Source organism: Emys orbicularis, chromosome 14 (genome assembly GCF_028017835.1).
Source record: "Emys orbicularis isolate rEmyOrb1 chromosome 14, rEmyOrb1.hap1, whole genome shotgun sequence".
Taxonomy (NCBI): domain Eukaryota; kingdom Metazoa; phylum Chordata; order Testudines; family Emydidae; genus Emys; species Emys orbicularis.
In genome coordinates, this window is record NC_088696.1 from 28,196,297 (window position 1) to 28,215,154 (window position 18,858).

The following is an 18,858-nucleotide window of genomic DNA, read 5'->3' on the forward strand; positions in this document are numbered from 1 at the left end:
GCATCCTCACTGAGGTTATTCTTGGGTTCCCTCTAACCTCTGTCCTTCTTTCCCCAAATCTTCTCAATAGCTCCTTGCTCCTCATCTTCTTCCCCCCACTCTCTCCCTGGGGCAGATACAATGGGACTTCCTCTTTCTCTGCCCTGATGTGGTCAGGAAAAGGGGGAAGGTGGCCTTGTGGGTTTTCATTCAGAGTAGGCAAACTGAGAGCACAATGGTGTTCGCTATTGCTGAGAAGGGGACTGATCACTATACTGAGCGGCAGATCCCCTGCCAATTTCGAATGGTCATGCAACTTGGATGACCCGACTTGACCTCATGTTTCCTGGATCCTAAAAGCTGGTTCTGGGTTTAAATCTAGAAAGCTAAACTTTCTATAATAGAAAAAGATGCTTGGTTAGAAATAATATTGGGTGCCATATAAGAGCCATTTCTAGCATGCTTAAGCAAGAAAAGCTGGATTGGGTCCTGTGCATACACACTGAAAAACATAATAAAATACATGCTTGAAATAGATAATGAGATTAAAGAAGTTGTTTCAGCTCTGAGGCCTTCTTTGGGCTGTAGGGGGGGGAAAATAGACTAACCTTTGTTCTATTTTTGCCATAGCCTGCAGATGGTCACACGCTTGAAATATTTAATCTTATTTTCTATTTCTAATGGGTATTTTATTCATCTCCCTCTAAACAAAACTACGTCTAGTTGACAATGTCTCTTTAACTGGAAAGCAATATCTTTTAACTGTGGTGAATTGTGAATGACTTATCTCGCTCGGAGGCAACACTTTATTTAGCCGCTATGCATTACTGCAGCTCTAGAGTCAGTTTCCTGAACCGGAGTAGTGACAACACATTAATGACTGGGACAGCTGGAGTAAATCTTAATAGAAGCAGTTGTAAAGACTGATCAAAGTTGGCATTTCTTATTGTATCAGTTATTTTCTCTCTCTCTCTCTCTTCGTTTTATTTTTTTGTTCTTTTTATTTTTTTGTTCTTTTTATTTAAATGTTTTTCCTTTTGACCAAAAGAAGAAATAAAAGCACCCAAAAGATAAATCGAAGATGGGGGAAACTCCTTGACTTTCAGCAAATGTTGTGGAGTGGGCAGATGACTATTTATCCGATCTGTTGAGCACTTAATGGGGTTCATTAAACTAATACAGTGCAAACAGCAGTGCCTCGTGCCTTTGATCACTCAAGTGGCCCTTCCAGTAGTCTTTGGAGCCAAGACATTTCCCTTTCATCATCTGGGCTTGCCATGGCCGCTGTGCTGATTAGAAACACAGATGACCGTCTCAGACAAGAAAGAGAAAGAAGGCAATGTGCTGACTTGGAGAAGTGTGTTGGAACAAAGCAGGATAATCGCTAAGCCACACAAAAAAAAAAAGTGAAATGGGGTGGGAGTTGGAAGGGGAAGAGTGAGAGAAGAAAATGGGGAGGGAAAATTACAGAGGCTAAGGGAAATGGCAGCAGATCCTCCCTACTTGTATTATTCCTTGATTTATGGTAAATTTCACCCTTCTGATTGCATCTAAAAATGTCAGGCAGTGGGATGTTAGGGCCTGATCTAACACCATTGAAATCAGTGGGATTTTGGCCACGTCACTGGAAAGCAGCTTCAGGACCTTTATTTTCAAGGATGCTTCTCAGGGCTTCAATGCATCGGCAGTCTATTTAACGGGTCTAGTGAAGACCCACTAAATCGACCACAGATTGCTTTCCCGTCGACTCCTGTAATTCACCGGATCGAGAAGAGTAGGGGGAGTCGACGGGAGAGTGTCTCCTGTCAACATTGCATAGTGTGGACCCCAGGGTAAGTAGATTTAAGCTACGTCGATTTGAGCTACGCTATTCACGTAACTCAAATTGCCTAACTTAAATCGAATTTCCTAGTATAGACAAGGCCTCAGGCCTACCCATTGAAAAGAAAACTGCAGTTCAGGGTAGATTTGTGTAACAGGTAGGCTTTTAATGTGCGTCATGAAAGAATAGCCGATCAGTTGCAATACTCTCTGAATAAAAAAATCATTTGACCCTAATTTTCTAATATGAGAGTGATCAAATCCAAATCTACTGAGGAATCTTCCCTATACCAGAGCCAGGGGACTTGGTTACAACATAGTTGTCACCTGACCAGATTACCAAATGGTTAAAAATTGTAGTGTACTCAGAATTACCCATGTCCTTGTAAATAAGTTAAAACCCTGGGTGATCCCAAACTTTAGTCTGGTTACAGAAACACAGTTAAGGCTCTCACCTACACACAAAAGTTAGTGTACACAGGGCCTTTAAGAGATCCTTATTGCATACCTCTTCAGGTGCTGCTTTCTCCTTCTCATGCACTACCTCAGATTGCTTTGTGTGTATTTCTCCTCTGTGCAGGCTCTAGGCTGTTAAACAGCTATCACCTAGAGCAGGGGTAGCGGGTTGAACAGCCAGGCAGGTATCCATGATTGGGAAAAGGTGACAATGCACTGTCAGTATGTCTGCATCATGCTGGGAGGTATGATTCCCAGCTCACCTAGACATACCTACGCTAGCTGTGCTCAAGCTAACACACTAAAAATAACAGTGTAGCTGAGATAGCGGCTCAAGCTAGCCACCCGAGTACATATCCACCCAGACCCCTGGGTACATACTCAGGTGCTTGCCCAAGCAACTGTCCATGCTACCCTGCCTATACTGCTACTAACTGGAGCACATCTACACGAGCAGGGAATCATGCCTCCCAGTTCAAATGTAGATGTAGTCTGAGAATGCCGAGGATTGTGGGACTTGTGTAGGAAATTTGCAAAACTTGTATGGTAGGAGGAAGTGCCTCTTGCGTAGACATCCACAGTGATGAGAATAGCAGCTGAGGCACTCTGGGATAGCTGCCCAAGTTTTCCCAGAATGCATTCGTACAACCATAATTGGGTAGCATAAAAGGCGTGGACATGCCTACGCAGTCACTATGCAAATTTGCTGGTCTGTGGACACAAACTGAAAACAATTAAGGTGACCAGGCCATTAACAGTTACAAAATCATGACTGTATCTGTAGGGTGGACTGTCCAAATGGTGAGGTGTTTGTGCATTGGTTTGTTCTTGGTAATGATTCTGTATTGGCACTTTTGTTATGTGTAGGCTTGGAAGGATTAGATTTTTATTGGTAAACGTTGATTTCACTGAACACAAACTGAAAAAAAAATTTCCATCGACAATAATCAGAATTTACAGATAGCCAAAATCAGAAAAATGCTTCTTGAGAATTTAGAGTCAAAATCCATTGATTTAGTCTTTTGAATTAGGCCTGTTACAAATGGACTAGCCAATGAATCGTAAAAACAGGTCTGACAGGTTGATTTAAGGATATTTGCTTTGTATATTTTGACGTGTGATATTGACGGTTTGTGTTTTAAGAGTTTATAAAGCATTGACTTTTTGAATCTCAGTGTTGACTGTCATTAAATAGTTGTCTGACTCCCATAATTTCCTGTGAACATTTAAATAAAACTAAAAAGGCTTAAAACCAATAATTTTGCACAACTGTGAAAATTTAAATGATAATTTTCTATAAAGAGGCTGAACAATAAACATTGATATTATCCATCGAAATTTAAAAAATTCAGTTCTGCCAAGACTATTTATGTGCCACCTGTTTAAATGGAAGCAGCCACTTTAGTCCAGTGAGTGGTTGTTCAGCCCTAACTTTTGATAGTGTTAAACAAAAGCTTTTCTGAGTGTTAGATTTTGTTGCTTCTTTCCAGTATTCATATAGAAGGAAATGATTTTCCTTCTCATCCACTTCCTCCCCCCCAACCCTGTTTGGTTTTTGTTTTGTGGCAGAGACTTTCTTTTCCTTAACAATTTTGATTGATCCTCCTTTTTTCAATGCCACATTGCTGCCTGTATATGGAACCCTGCTCAGTGTTAGCTGAGACAAAATCGACTGCACACAATTTCCCTCTGACAGCTTGTACAAGAGCAAACATTTCCGAAGAGCTGAAAGTCTAGAAATTCAATCAGCGGAAAACCTACTGTGTGGAACAGCTTTGCGACTGCTACAGCTCCCTGCTGGGTAGAAAAGCAATCCAGTTACAATAAATCCTTAAGAGTGGAGTCATTTGGGTAAAAGGAAAAACAAAAGCTGGTTTATACAAACTGATTGAAGTCAGACATTTTGACTTCCCATTGAAAAGGGAGTCAAGGCCCTGGCTTGCTTGGCAATTTAAAGGGGAGATTGGCTCCTTTCATCTTTCTCTAGGGCGGGGTTCTTTACATTTCTCTACAAGCACAATATTAAGAGTTTTGGACTGAAGCTAAACATAGCTACTTTGATATCAGAAGTGTTGATACTCTAGCTAACTACCACCGGAACTGGGTTAGAACATGCCAGCAAAAAAAAGGGTCCCAGATGCTGCTCTTTGTGACACATGTAAGTCCATTGGCTTAACAGCAGCATGCAGTTTATATAGCTGAGATCAGAATCAGGCCCACAGTACCTTACTATAGTAGTGGAGTGAATTCTGTTCTTGCTTCTTTGCTGGAGGTTCAGGAGTTCATGCCCTGTTTTAGTATTCTGTGCTACCTTCTGCCCACCCTTTTAATGGGAAGTGGGAGCTGTGTCTTCTGTGGGACATGGCATCTATCCTGTCCACTTTAACTCCCTTCGCTATGAGACGTTAAAGGGTGACTTGAAACCTAGTCAATTATAAATAAAATAATTGAACATAGATTGGGGCGCAGGAAGCAGTGGTGATTGTGGGATGTGTTTGTCCTAGTTTATGTTTAGAATGTTTGGGGTATCACACCTGTTCTTCAATCCCCTCAACATGTTTATGGCTTTAAAACTCATATTTTCCTACTTTTGAAAAGAAATTGTTTTTGTCTCCTCTTTTATTGTTGTGCATCTTTCACACGGCAACAGATGAAACAGACCAATCAGCTTAAAAGAGAGGAAACAGTGAAAATGATTCTGTGTAGAGTCAAATGGACAAAGTTAACAGATTGGAAAAACTGGGATTGTCTTTCATCTTTAATCTCTTTCAGGTGTGTGTTTGTTCCAACAGTAGGTAAAGCTTTTCCCAACAGATGTGATTTCTAAGGTGAAGGTGTCCCTTTAATAGCAGTGCGGGGGTCAGTTGTGACTACTGCTCTACATGTAAACTCTACTCAGCTGTTCCCCAAAAGAGAGTCTGATCCACATGGAAAATATTAAAAGATTGTGTAAACACTGTAAAGGATTACAACTGGTCTTTCTGTGTAAACACTGCTATAAATCACAACCCTGGCCACAAAACCAAAGAAACTTTTAGTTCTGTTACTGTGAGTCTTAAAACTCCAACTCACGTCACTCACTCACATCCTGATTATTGGCATTTTTTGGCCCCGTGATGAATTTTCTGTACCCTGACCCCTCTCCCCTGCTTCCTCACACACTTTATGGAGAGAGGAGATGACTGGTGATCCCAAGAGATAATACCATTTTTGACTAGGCAGCATTCTGTGCTGATGAAGGAACAAGCAGTGGTCAAGCCAGAGGCCAGGGAGACTGAAAAAAACATTATTGTGTGCTACGAGGGTGAACATCCAGTGTGGAAGTACTTTGAGGCCTTGATAAGGATGGCAGACAGACAAAGCTGGTGTGAGCCATGAATGGTACAGTCTACATCATTGACTGGACTGTGGAAATGGGGGTTTTATTCCTGTACTTTTTTTACAGCATCCAATTCACTCATTTGATTGGCTTCTTACTAGTGCTGGGTTTCAGCCTATGGCCCTGCAGGATGTATGACATTCAGCCTCACATTCCTAGCACTCCTGTACTATATCGGTGAGCATAGGTAACACCACCACACTCCTTGGTGAGTCATAGGCAGAGAGGATTGAACCCGGGGCCTCGGGAACAGAACTCATGAGCCTGTACTTCCCTGACCTAGAAGACCCATCTCTGTTAAGCAAGCTCTATTCTTCAACCATGCTGATCACTGTGATAGCTAAGGGCTTGTCTCCATTGCAGTCTTAGCTTAAGTTATCTACCCTAGAGTTAACACCTCTTGAATTAGCCTAGTGCGGTCACAGCTGCACAGAGTGTTTGTACTAGCTGCACAGAGTAACTGAGTCCCCACTGCATCACTAGCTCAAGTGTTAGCAGCAGTCAAGCTTCAGCCCTTTCCAGTTGACGGGCCTGCCAGCTCGACTTTAAAGAACTGCTTAACTCAAGCTAGTGATTTTTGGGTGTGGACAGGAGTCGGGTTAGGGGAACGCTGCAGTGAAGACAAACCCCAAGCAAATTGGTGTCTGGGCTGCCCTCGCTCTACCCGATTCACCCAGTGAAACCATTCTGGCTGGGCTGTGTTCAGAGCTTTCTGTACCCAGAGAATGGTAGTTATGCTCCAAATGAAGATTTCTCAAATGTGTCCCAGCTCACGAAGTTTGCTGTATTGGGAGGAATGAGTTGTCTGCCTGTAACGCAGCTCCAGTCTGTACAGTAGGAACTTCGTGTGCAGTGGGTAGGCATGTTTTGAGAGTGGTTTATGTCTAGTTCTTATGTATTCGCAGCTTATTAAGAAATACCTGGACACTGCAGTATTGCCAACCCCATGTGTTCAAAAATCATGAATCTGGCCTCCCAGACACCAAAAAGTAATAAATGTTGGGTTCTTTTCATTTATCTTCTGGTTTGCAGGCCACATTTGTCAAGCTTTTATCTGCAACCATGAGGGCTTGAAACTTAATTTTTTTAATACAAGATGAGAGACTTGGGTATAATCACAGGATTCCAGGAGCTGAGACTTTAAGGAAAACACCAAATATCGCAAGACTCATGATAAAATCACAAGAGTTGGTAACACTGAGTAGCTACAGCCTCCAAAACTTGAAGCCTGGAGACGTACAGTTAGAAATGGATTAATTGTTTCTCTGGCAAATAAAACATGGGGAGAAATCTAAGGAATGTTAATTGCTGCTAACATGATAACATGGAAGAGAATTGTGAGCTGCGGAGAGAAGGCCCATAGAGATGAGCATGCATGAAGGAGAAATATCCATGACTGGAAGCTCTTATGCCCTGGATTGTCTCAAGGCTTTTATCATGCAAACTCCAGCAACAGTCACTTACACTCTCAAATTGAGCGTAAGCTGTAAAATTATGCTGACAGCTGAGATAGTCCAGCAAGTTTAATAAAAACCTGGACATGTCACTTCCCTTTTAATTAATGTTTGGACAGTACTTTGAACATGGAAAGCAGTAACATGGCACTTTACAAGTTGAGAGTTTTGTTGTTATTGGTCCAAATCCCAAAGTTTTTACTCAGGCACAGTTTCTGTTGGCTTCAATGAGTAAGTACTGAAGGATTTTAGACCTATTTTTTAATGTAAAGATTCTGTTTTGGGTTTTTTACCAGAGAGAAAATTTTAGCTTTTGGTGAAAACACAAGTTACTGTTTTGGTTAAATGCCACTCACTAATTTTTCACTTTGTGGCGAAAACTATTTCAGTGAGATATCCCAGCTATTGTAGAACTCAGCTGGAGCCCAGAATCAGCCCATTGAGGTTATTCTTTTATACTGTGTTAAAGGTTCTTTGCCTCCCCTGTGAAGGTGGGAGTCTTGTTTATAGTTAGCACTGGCTGAAGGATAGCACTATTCAAAGGATAAAAAAAACCTTGGGTAAAAGACACAATATATTAAGAAAACAGGCCTTTCTCTGATGCCCGTGGGGTTGCCCCACTCGGGTATTATGGTAGCAATGAATTTGCAGTTTGATGCCTGCTGGGGTGTCAAAATGACACAACAGCCAGAGCACCTAGTAGAGATGGTTATTGTCAGATTTGAAAGACTTCTAATGCACCGACCAACTCCTCTTTGCCTAATGTTTGGAAGTATCTAGTTGTTTTGTGGAGACCTGTAATGTCAGAAACTGAGACATAGATGGTCAAACCTAGTGGTTGGAGCAATGACAGTTGGGCCTAGTGGTCAGTGCAGTGGCAAGCAGGCTGGGAACTGGAGCCAGAGGTCAGAGCCACAATCAGGAGTCAAGAACAGGATCAAAACAAGTATAGGACTAGGAACAGGGCTGGAGCAGGCTATAGCCTGTAAAGTCTGTCACCACTATCAGGCAGGAGAATTGCAACCTATGAAGTGATGTCAGGCAGACTGAGCTGCCTTGTCTCATGTGAGGCTTATATACCTGCCCTCAGGGTCACCAGACCAGCTCCTGGTTTGTGGATTGGCTGGAGCCTAGCACATCACCGCATGTGGCTTAATCAAGCAGGGATGACTCATCACCTCACCTGCAGTCCCAATTTTACAGACCTATGATGTTTGGGGGGTTCTGTTATACCTCTGAATTGATGGATGCTTAATCATATCTCTGAACCTTCTGATGTTTGTCCATCATTTAACTGTAAAACCCTAAAATGTGTGGCACTGTCACAGTCTGATGGTATTTTACTTGGCAAGGCTACACTCATATTTTGAGGACTTGTCCTTCTTTGTTCCATAGGAGAACTGAATAATCCCAAAATGGTGCAGTGGAAGAGATGTGGAAGAAGAAGCACTTTACTAGGCACCAGAAAGAGAAGGAACATATATCTTTCAGTCTGAACAAATCTAATCTAACAGTTGGTGTCTGTGTTTTCTAAGCTATTTGCCAATGTATTTTTGGGACCGTTCTTCTGGAAAGATGTGTGGGTGGCAATAGCAACTGAAGTGGGGGAAGATGGTGAAGAGTGAGCTGCCATAGGAAGGATTTTCTGCAGTTGAAAGCAGATGCATTAGCTGGTGTTTTGGAAGTGAGTGGGCTGTGAAGAAGCAGTAGTTCTGTGCATTGTGGAATGGAGAGGTGGGTGTATTTGCGCCATTCCAAAAAGTGAACTTCCACTCCTGTGGCTGTAAAAGGAGGACTGGCCACCTGACTTTCATTCTTCGCGTCTGTCTTCAGTCCAAGCATGAATACGCTAAAGACCTTACAGACAAAATATTTCTGTTCATCTAACAGTCACTACATTTGAATTATAAGATGAGAGAAGCCTAGAATTTTTTAAAATATTAAATTGTATCTGTTAGTTGCTCCTAGATACCAGGTGGGTTGGGAGCTTCATAATTTACCTAGATTAGGTAAAATTAGTGGGTTGTGGGTTGGTGGGGGGGAACGTTAACACTGTAACTGTTTTTTTCTTGCACTTGGATTGTATATTCTTCCAAATGTAGGACAGATTCCAAGTCTCAAGAATGCTGCTGGTAGAGGTGATGTGAGGTGTGGAACCCTACTGTTTCTAGCTCTCTGATCAGAGTGCTTGGTCCTGCAGTCCTCATACAGGCAGGTCTGCCACTGATTTCAATGGGAGATTTGCCTGTGTCAGTAATGCAAGATTGGGCCCTGCGCTGTGCACAGCCACGTAATCTGATCTTCCTGCTGTGGAAATTGATGTAATCTCATTCTCACCCCCTCCTTCCTCCAACACCCCCGCCCCCCAAAAAACCCCTCCTTACTCCCAAGAGGATTCTGAGCAAAAGGAAAGGAGGATGCAGCTGTGTACTGGAGCAGCTTGTTGGGGGTGGAGATTTGTTAGAGAAATTAAGAGAGGGTTTGGATGCAAAATGGATACAACAATTTACCAGCCCCGGCTCAAAATCAAATTGCCTGAGTCTCAACATGTGGCTGAAAAAGCAAGTGTTTCCCTCTTCTGTAAAATAACAATAATAATAAATTAATTATTAATAAATTAACGACTTGCCCCAGTGAGTATTTTTGAAGACTGTACTAGAAATAGCTCCTTGAACTAAATGATTGCAAGAGTTGATGAAGCTGTTCATACTGTTTGGGCTCTTTTAGAAATCTAGGGTATGTCTCTTCATAGTTATTGCTGCCAAACTCTGTTTTCTAGGGGTGGGTTAATGACCAGGCATAATCAGGGCTGCTTGGAAATAGCCCACCTTCAGATTGTGGTATTTTGCTGATGGGTGAACTGGGCATCTTAACTTCCGTCTGCTTCACCATTTATTTGGGGTTATTTTTCTTTCCGCTTGGGAATTCTAGGCTCAGTTGAATTTGTTCTGTGGTTTGTAGAAGAAAGAGCTTGTTAAAGAATTCCCCAATGACTTTGAAGTGAACTATTTATTTTCTCTCAAGGGTTATTCAGCATAGACATTTGCCCCTTCTCCTCTGTTTTTTTCACCCCAGTGTTTCCTGAGCTACAAGCATTCTTGGAATATATTAGTTGTAATGAGTTATATGGGCATCAAAAGTTTTCTTTGAAACTTCATGGCATCAACATCTGTTAGCTCTTAGAGAACAGAGACGCAGACAAAAGGGCTGGGGGGGGGAGGGAGGAAAAAGATATTAAATTCTGGAGTATGAAGTCTCAGCCTCAAAGACTGGGAGGGAGGGAAATCTGCTAAACTCGCTAGCTTTGATGTGGTACTATGGCCCTGTGATTCCTTTTAAGGAAATGTGCCTGGCAGACTGGTCCCTGTATTGCAATATGGTCTGCCTGCTGAAACACTGAATCAGAACAGCACTCAGATTCTTTAGCTTAAAGCCTGCCACAGCTGTTGTTGCTACAGTAACATTACAAGGGAAATTTAGTATCCTCAGTTTTCAGCTATTGAGATGGCAATTGAAATTCCTTATCTCATAGGTAACTCTCATGTATATTTTTTTTAGAAGGCAACTGTATAGGCATTTGTAATCCTGCTGACCCTGCAGGTCACTATGTCACTGCTCATCTAATTCAGGTTTTTCAAATGCTGTGGCAATGTTTTAGCCTGTGTCTGTTTCTATGTACTTAGTGCTGCTTGGCATTCAGCATGGTTTTGATATTGTGCTGCTTGTAGGATTGAATATGGACAGCTTTTCTTTTTTTCTTCGTCCTTTTTCCCCTTAGCTTTCTCTCCTGCTGGCTCATGGTGGCTGCCTAACATATTTTTTAGGGGGAAAGAGGAGGGGTGAAAGCAGCGTGTGCCTTTTGACGCTATTGATGTCTATGCTCTCGCAGGGCGCTCTGTTGACTCAATTTTAGAAGTCATGCTAGTGGCATTGTTGTTCTTTGCTGTGACTTCCTGGCCCAGTAAAATTCTTGCCTGTTGTAGAATGATTAGTTGACATACCTGGGTTTTCTGGAGGGAAGGGGTTGTGGTGAGTGGAAGAATGTGAGCCATCTGTTTTGCCAGCACCTCCTGTTGACAGATTTATGGATTAATGTTAGCATACGTCTCTGGGGTTGCACACCTGTGCTGTTTAGCCGAGTATAATAATAGTGCATTTTCATCCATAAATCTCAGAGCTCTTCACAAAAGTAAGTATCATTAACTCCATTTTACAGATTAGAAGTTGAGGACCAAAGCGGTGTAAATATCTCATCCTGCACCACAAAGTAAGTCTGTGGCAGAGAAGGAATTGAATTTAGATTTCCTGACAACCACAGCTGCCTAAATAATACCTCGTCTACTAACAAGAAGAGATTTGGGGAATCTAAGGGAAGCCTAGTAGAGGAACAGAAGTTATCCATCTAGAGCAGCTTTTAGATCGAGGCCTTATGCTGTGGGAGAACCTGTGTTCAAATAGGGAGACAATCTGGATGTTCTCAGAAAAAAGTTTGAAAATTACAAACTAAATCTATAAGGTCCCAATCCAAAGACCATTGGAGTCAGTGGAAAGTCTCTCGTTGACCACAGGGATCTTTGGACCACATCCTAAATGAATGCTCTACTGCGTAATGAGGCACAGTACTCGACATTTATTTTTTGTGCTTTGTTCTCAGTGTAGCATACAATGGGTAATATAGCTTCACCATCCTAAGGCACCTGGAAACCATCTCAAAGAACCATCTTAAAGAAACTATCTGCCTTGTTGTGGAAACCTAAAAAAAACCACCAACACATTTTGGGGATTTGGTTGAGCTTCTCCAGCGTGGAAACTGGATGAAGATGCTTCCTCACCCCTACTCCTTTAAATCTGGTCTTCAGGATAGTTCGTGTCATAGGCAGGATAAAAGAGGCAGGGGGGGAGAAAAGAAAACTGGTGAACCTGTCATTGGCAAAGAGCTTAGAGGATAGTTAGAACAAAGTAGAGCAAATGTCTAAATCTCAAAACTGAACACATGGCCCTCTGAAGGGACTTTAAAATGAATTTAAATATAGCCGCAGGTGGGTTTCTTGTCTTAGTTCCCTTTCATCTTGAGGACTAGATATTTTTCATCTGGAAATAGTTCATTTTCAACTAAAAGTTTTCACATTGTTTCTCTAGAAGTAATATTTGAATCTCTAGAAAAGCTGATCATGTATTAGCTTCAAATTCAGTGTAAGGTAGGACAGTATTATCTATCAGAAGTTCTTGGAGTAGAGTATCCAAACACATCTCAATCACCCTAGTAAGGCAAAGGCCACACAAATAATAGTGTGATAAGTGTTAATGGTGGAGGTGATTTTGAAAGACTTAGGAAGAGCTTCTAAAAACATAGAAACTCCCGACTTCAACTTTACCCCAAACAAGAGATGCCAATACCAGTGACATTCAAGCTGCAACGAAGATCTAGACTAAGATGTCCCCTAAGAGACAGCATTGGTTGTCTACTAATTTTATCTGCTGACACCTGAGTTCTTATTCCTGTTGTTTTTTGCAAGTTGAAGGCATGCAAAAGAAGGTCAAAATTTTAATGATCTCTTGGGTTTTTTCTCTCCCAGATTCATGCTGTATGTGTTCTGTAGAGTCCTGGCCAAACTGTAGTAGAAATCTCACATTTCAAATGAACTGAACTAACTTGACCAGGCTGACAGCTTTGTGTGCATCTTTAGTGAGTGAACATAAAAAGGAAGGTTCTACTAACCACTGAAAACCAAGGTGAAAGGCCTACATTTCAGTATTGAGGCTACCTGCTTTCCAGAGGCTGAGGAATGCATGAGAAATACCACAGAGGGATGTGAAACTTGGTGTCTTTCTACCATGTTGGAAGGTGTGTTGAGGATCTGGGAGTGGGACAAGACAGATACAGAAAGCGCTTTTAAAGTGCGTGTTGCAAGTCGACCTGCAGCTTTGCCTGGTTACGCAAAGCACCTTTGTTCCTCTGCCACTTCTTTGAGGGTCCTCTATACAGGGTTTGTCTGACGTTCTCCAATGGGACACCCTTCAGAGCACATCGGTGTTGCTCCTCAATTAGAGGATGTGCAGCAGTGATACAAGGTTTCTTTATGATTATTGTTTTTTGTTTTAAAAAAAAACTTTTCTCTAACTTCACAACATAGTGCCAGCCGGTGGAGTTGCCTCTTGATTCTTCAATTGGAGGCAAGACACTGGGAATTGGGTGCAGCAATCAGTTCTCTGAACAGCTCTACCGTCCGCTAATATATCATGACTCTAGAGAGGTTTGGTGTTTTTTTTTAAAGGAGCCTCCATGCTTAGAATATGAAGAGGAATGACCCAGTTGAAATGGATCGCAGACCAATACAATTAGGGGTAGATAAGTCAAATTTATCTTTTTACCCAAAAGACTTGAGCTTGCCACTTCTGCTTAATAAACTGAATTACTACAGTTACTATGTATATTTTAATACTGGTCTAGCTGAAGTCACCTTGACTTCTGGCCCAAGTGTGAGCTGCTTTGCATTTGCCTTACAGAAAGTAGAATCCCAATGAATTTTTAAATCATTAAGTAGTTTAAAAAAGCAAAATTTAAAAATACACATAGAGTTTACATAAATAGGAGAGGGAGAAACTCTGCTTCATGGTGAGAAATGATATTAGACTTGTACTAAAGCATAAGTGTGTGGGTGTTAGCCTTTATAGTTTTGTCTTTTCCGCGGAGTGGTTTTCTGCATGGTTCATGTATCTGTTGTTAATTTTGTGTTGTTTTTCTGGTGATGTTTCTGTTTCAGCTTTGTCATTGAGAGGCTGAGGATATGAATGGATTCATAGAAATTTGTATTTGTCTAATGCTGTAGGTATACAAAATGCTTTATAAACATGGAGAGCTAGGAAGCCCTTGCCACAAGGGGCTTACAATCCTAATGCAGGCAGATACAGTACAGTCGAAAAGATCAGGAGTAAAAAGAGGAGCAGGTAGCACTGAAGAACAGATTAATATTTGAGGCGTGATTTTCAAAGGTGTAAGTGGGCATGACCAAATGTGTGTTCAACTTGGGGGTGCAGTTATGATTGCACACCTAATCATGGTAATAGTTTCCACAGTCGGCCATTTATACCTATAACTCGTCATTTGGATACTCACAAAATTAACACATTTAATGAGAAGCTAGCAAAGAGCCCTCTCCAAATATACCTGTCTACAGGGTATAATCCTAGAGCTGTCTGGATTTCAGACCAGAATATGGAGCAGATATGATGATGCTCGTGGACAAGACGGTAGTTCTATATTTATATTCTTGGACTTTGTGGCAGCACTCAACATGGTTGGAATCAAGAAAGACCCTGAAATAGCTCAAGGCTTTACCCAGAGGTACCCAAATACTTCTGTGAATCAGCTCCTCTGTCCCCCAGGTGCTCTCACCTGTGCAGTATCAAATTGTTCAATCCTCTCTTGGCCTATTGATACCTACATGCAGCTATTGGGCAAAAGTGAGAGAATTCTTGGGCTCAATTGCCAACGATATGCAGATGGCATTCAGCTCTGTTATGCCTTCACGTCATATGCCAGAGGTAGTCAATAGGCAGTACTTGGAACCATGGAAGGGGATGAGCACTCAAATATAGACAGGAGTAACACCATGCAGAGCCTGGGATGCAAAGACAAGGAACTTAGCAGACGGAGAGTTAGCGAGGGGATTGAAGGAGAAGAGTGACATGGACAGAAGAATGGGACAGGAAGATGATTGCAGCATTTTAGATAGCTGGGGATGCAAATCCAATAACCTGGAGATGCCCGGAAATGAGTGTCTTGACTTCAGTAATTCAGAAGATCATGTCTGTATTAAAATTGAACAGGATGGTTAGGGCTCAGATTGGGGTTTAAAAAAAATAGAATTCCCAGTGTTTTAGAATTCAGTGTAGAGTTCGAGCCCTACTGCAAAGGGGAGCAGAAGGTGTGATTGCCTGACTATAACCAGCTACATAGAAGTCTGGAGTAGGGAGCTTTTAAAAATTGCTTTTCTTCCTTATGTATGTATATACTGAGCTGCATTTCTGAGGGAGTCGTACTAATTAACTCTTCTCTCTATCCCTACCCCCTTAAATCTCAGTTGACTACAGTGGCACCTATCAGAAAAGAATATGTGGGACACAAGGTCTTTACTGCTGAAGTCAGCCAGGCAGCTGTTAACAGCTTTGAAGCAGATGTCTGAGCTTGAGTTTTAGTCATTTTGTATGATTTGTGTTGATAGCTAACAGGGGCTAACTTATTTATCCGGGAAACTCCCACTGAGGTGCAAACACTTGCTGTAGATGGGATCCTGTTTGGCAACCTATAGAAACAGCACACTGGAATACTCCTTCTACATAAACTTTTCTTTTCTTTACTCTTTCAAACATTCGCTGACCTCATTTATATAGTATGTCACAGGGTACATCTGGTTTTGGTTGTTTCGTGACTTGGTGTTCCAGTTGGAAAATGCAGTGTTGTGATTTAAAACACGGTGTCAGGACTGTGATATATCTCAGCTATCTAAGACTTACACATGGTTGCTTTTGCTCTCTTAGGCACCAGTCCTCTACTACAATCTGCTAACATGGACCCTTGCATCCATGCAGAGCAGAAGGGTCTATGCTAGCAGAATGAGATGCAAGATCGGAATCTTAATTTGGTGTTTCATCACATCTACTATTTCATCAAGCAGATATTTCCTTTGGGTTTTTTTAAGACATTCCTTCATGTTCTTCTTTGGGTATGCTCATCTGATTAGTGCCCTGCCTCTTCCCATTAAAATCATTTATTTTTCCATTGCCAACATGTATGCTACGCCATCGCCTTGCTCTGTTGTCATATTAAATTTTCAGAATTGCTGTAGCCAATGCATTTCCCCCATTTCAGCCTCAAGAAAGAGATTGTCTAATTAATCTTTTAAAACCATACTTGTGCGTAACTGGAAGAACTCTGCATTTTTTACAATAGTGACTAAATCAGCATTGTTGTATATAACTTCCCCTAGCCATTGTCTTTGTTTTCATTTCTGAGAATTATTATATGTGAAATGTCCAGTACACTTTTCACAAGCAGAGAGCATTATGGTACTTACATAGGTTGTGACATCTGTCTTTGGGGTGTTAAAAGATACTGTGATACTTGTTTCCAGGGCAATTTGTTTACCGAAACAATAGTGATATTTGGATCAGTGCAACTTTTTGTGGCTTAGTTTTTCAGTTTCTCCCATAAGATGTTAGTATAACAGTAGATATTTTTAGGTCGGGTTTCCCACACCTCTATTGCGTAAATGTCTGTCTATCAGAAATAATGCATGTCATAATCTTACTGGCACGAAAGAGCAAATGTAATTGGCAGCTGATGAGTTGTAGCTGTCTAGATATGTCAGTAAATTGTGCAAGTGTTGCTGTCGTCAGCTTCAGGACTGGGTTGTCAATTCATATGCCATTTAACACGAGCATTACTGCTCTACACCATCAACAAAAACATTCCCAGAAGTTGGTGAGTCATAATAATTTGGCTTAAGGGGGAAAATAATTATTGAAAATTTAGTTTGTATGAACTCACTACCGTAACTTAAATGAATAACTAGAAGCTACAGAGGGAGTGAAGCTAGAACTAGCATGTAAAAATATTTACATAAGACCCATTTAATGATTAAAATGAGAAAATAGGGAGTCCAACTCATAGAATATTAACTATTTGCTTTCCCCTCTATGCATTCTTTTTCTCAGTTCCCGCCTGTTGAGGTATCAGTTGCTAAAGATGCATTTGCTTAGCTTATTTATTTGGGTGGTGTTTTTTTTTTTTACAGTGAAATATCTTTTGCTTTTAAAAGAAAAGGTTTTGTTTGTTTGTAATTAAGCTATGACCAACAAAAGTTTGTATAAATAAATAAATAAATAAATAACAAGACTTTGAGGTTTGTCAGTATGGCTCAATGGTTTTCATAATTTCCTCTGGCCCAGAAGATAACAAGATTAGGCATCAGCTCTTGGGAGTCCTATCCAATGCCTATACTGCTAACGTTGGAGTTCTAGAGGTGGGGGCTACAGAGCGGAAGTTATTCCTCTGTGGTGATTTCAGCTTATAACTAGCAGCTGTCCAGCTGTCCCGTGGCTCTTTTCTAAGAAAATAGGTGATAAATCAACATTTCTGCTCAGTTAAAAAGCAGCTGCTAAATATCTAGGGATGTGTGAACGAATTATGGTACTGTGTTTGTCTGCATAGTCACTACACTACCTAGCTCATTACTGTAAAGTCATTGGAGGAGCTCTTGGGTATCACTGTTTCAGGGACCCAAAGAAAATGATGACGTGTACCTGTTCAAAGGGGCATTTGAAAATGCAAGAAGAAAGTAAACGTTGTAGTATATTTACAACTGAACTTATCCTAGTGTTCTTAGGGCTTGGACTCATGAGCTCTGTTTTAATAGTGCAAGTAAAACAAAAGTTCTTGTTAGTCTGAAGAACTCTCCTCACCTTTTTTTTTTTTTACACAGTAATGAAGGTAAACACTGATTTTTCACAAATGTATTTGTCCCTTAATTTTAAAAAGTCCTAACTTTACAAATCTTTTGTGTAACCTTCAAAACACCAGGGTCTGTTATTTCCTACATTTTTTTTTCCTTTTCATGTCCCCCAAACAGTCCTATGTGTACAGTTTAAATGAGAGATATAGATATGTTAATGGTGTGATTTCATACCTACAGATGTTAGTGTGAGGACTTCACACAGAATCTACTCTTGAGTGCCACGCAAAGCTAAATCTACTTCTTCAAGTTAATTCTTTTATGAAGCTTGTCTCTCCACCTTATGCCAATGTCTATGCCTACACATGTGAGGATGTTATTGTCAGGCCCCTAGTTCATGAGTTTTGGAGATTTCGTCCTCTTGCAGAAATGTGGTAATGACCAACCGCAGCATTTAATAGCATTTCCCTTCCTTCCATGCCCATTCCTTTCTTTGTTTACTTTGGAGATAAGGGCTGGTGCTTATCAACACTTAGTAAGAAAGAAGGGGCTGTAACAGATATTTTAAATTAAAAACAAAGCTTCAGAAAGAGGTTGTGGGGATTTGCTGCTCGGAAGAACAAATCAAAAATGGCTGCTCTGATGGTGCTGCAAAAACCCTATAGTTTATCCAACACAATCATGCCTTTCAGTGAGATTCATTCTCATGCGGTGGCTGCAGATTTGGGCCACCAGTTCATAACTTTATTTAAAATGCACATGCACAAGGAGAAAGGGAAGTTTTCAGGTTCTTCAGGGTTGTTCAGACAACAGTGCATTCTGTAGAATCTAATTAAAAAACACAGGTAGAGAAATTGGTCTGAGTTCCTAGGGTCTTATTTCTTGCTTTAGTTACCGCCTGGTCTGCAGAAAGGAGACAGTTGGTAACTGCTAACAAGTCGCTTAGAAAGGTACGGCAATGTACAGTCTCTGAAGGTTAAAAAGTTGCTGAGCCTCTGTCAGTCTCTTTAAGACTCATCTTGATTAGATGACCTCATTAAATAAGCTAATGAATATAACCAGTCCTTCTTTTGGAGAGATACTGACTAATCCTTGCAGAAGGCTCCCTAACTGCTGCCCCTAATTCCCAGGTGAATGCCAACTTTATTGGCTTTGTGTTTCTTAGAGGTCTCTGCAGTAAAGGTATAGTGGCCATGAATGGGATCCTTTAAACTTTTAGAACTGTACTTTTCCTTTTTCCTTGTTATCATAAGCACTCATGAAATGGTGCACATGTGCACAGGGAAGATGATTGCATTGTGGGGGCTAGTTGTGT

The 18,858-nt window shown here is 41.1% G+C and overlaps 1 protein-coding gene across 1 annotated transcript in view; it reads left to right on the forward strand.

The window, feature by feature from the left end:
* The window catches only part of NKD1 (NKD inhibitor of WNT signaling pathway 1), a 152,587-nt gene that overhangs the window by 71,127 nt on the left and 62,602 nt on the right, over window positions 1-18,858 (forward strand). The gene's annotated exons all lie outside the window — the stretch shown is intronic.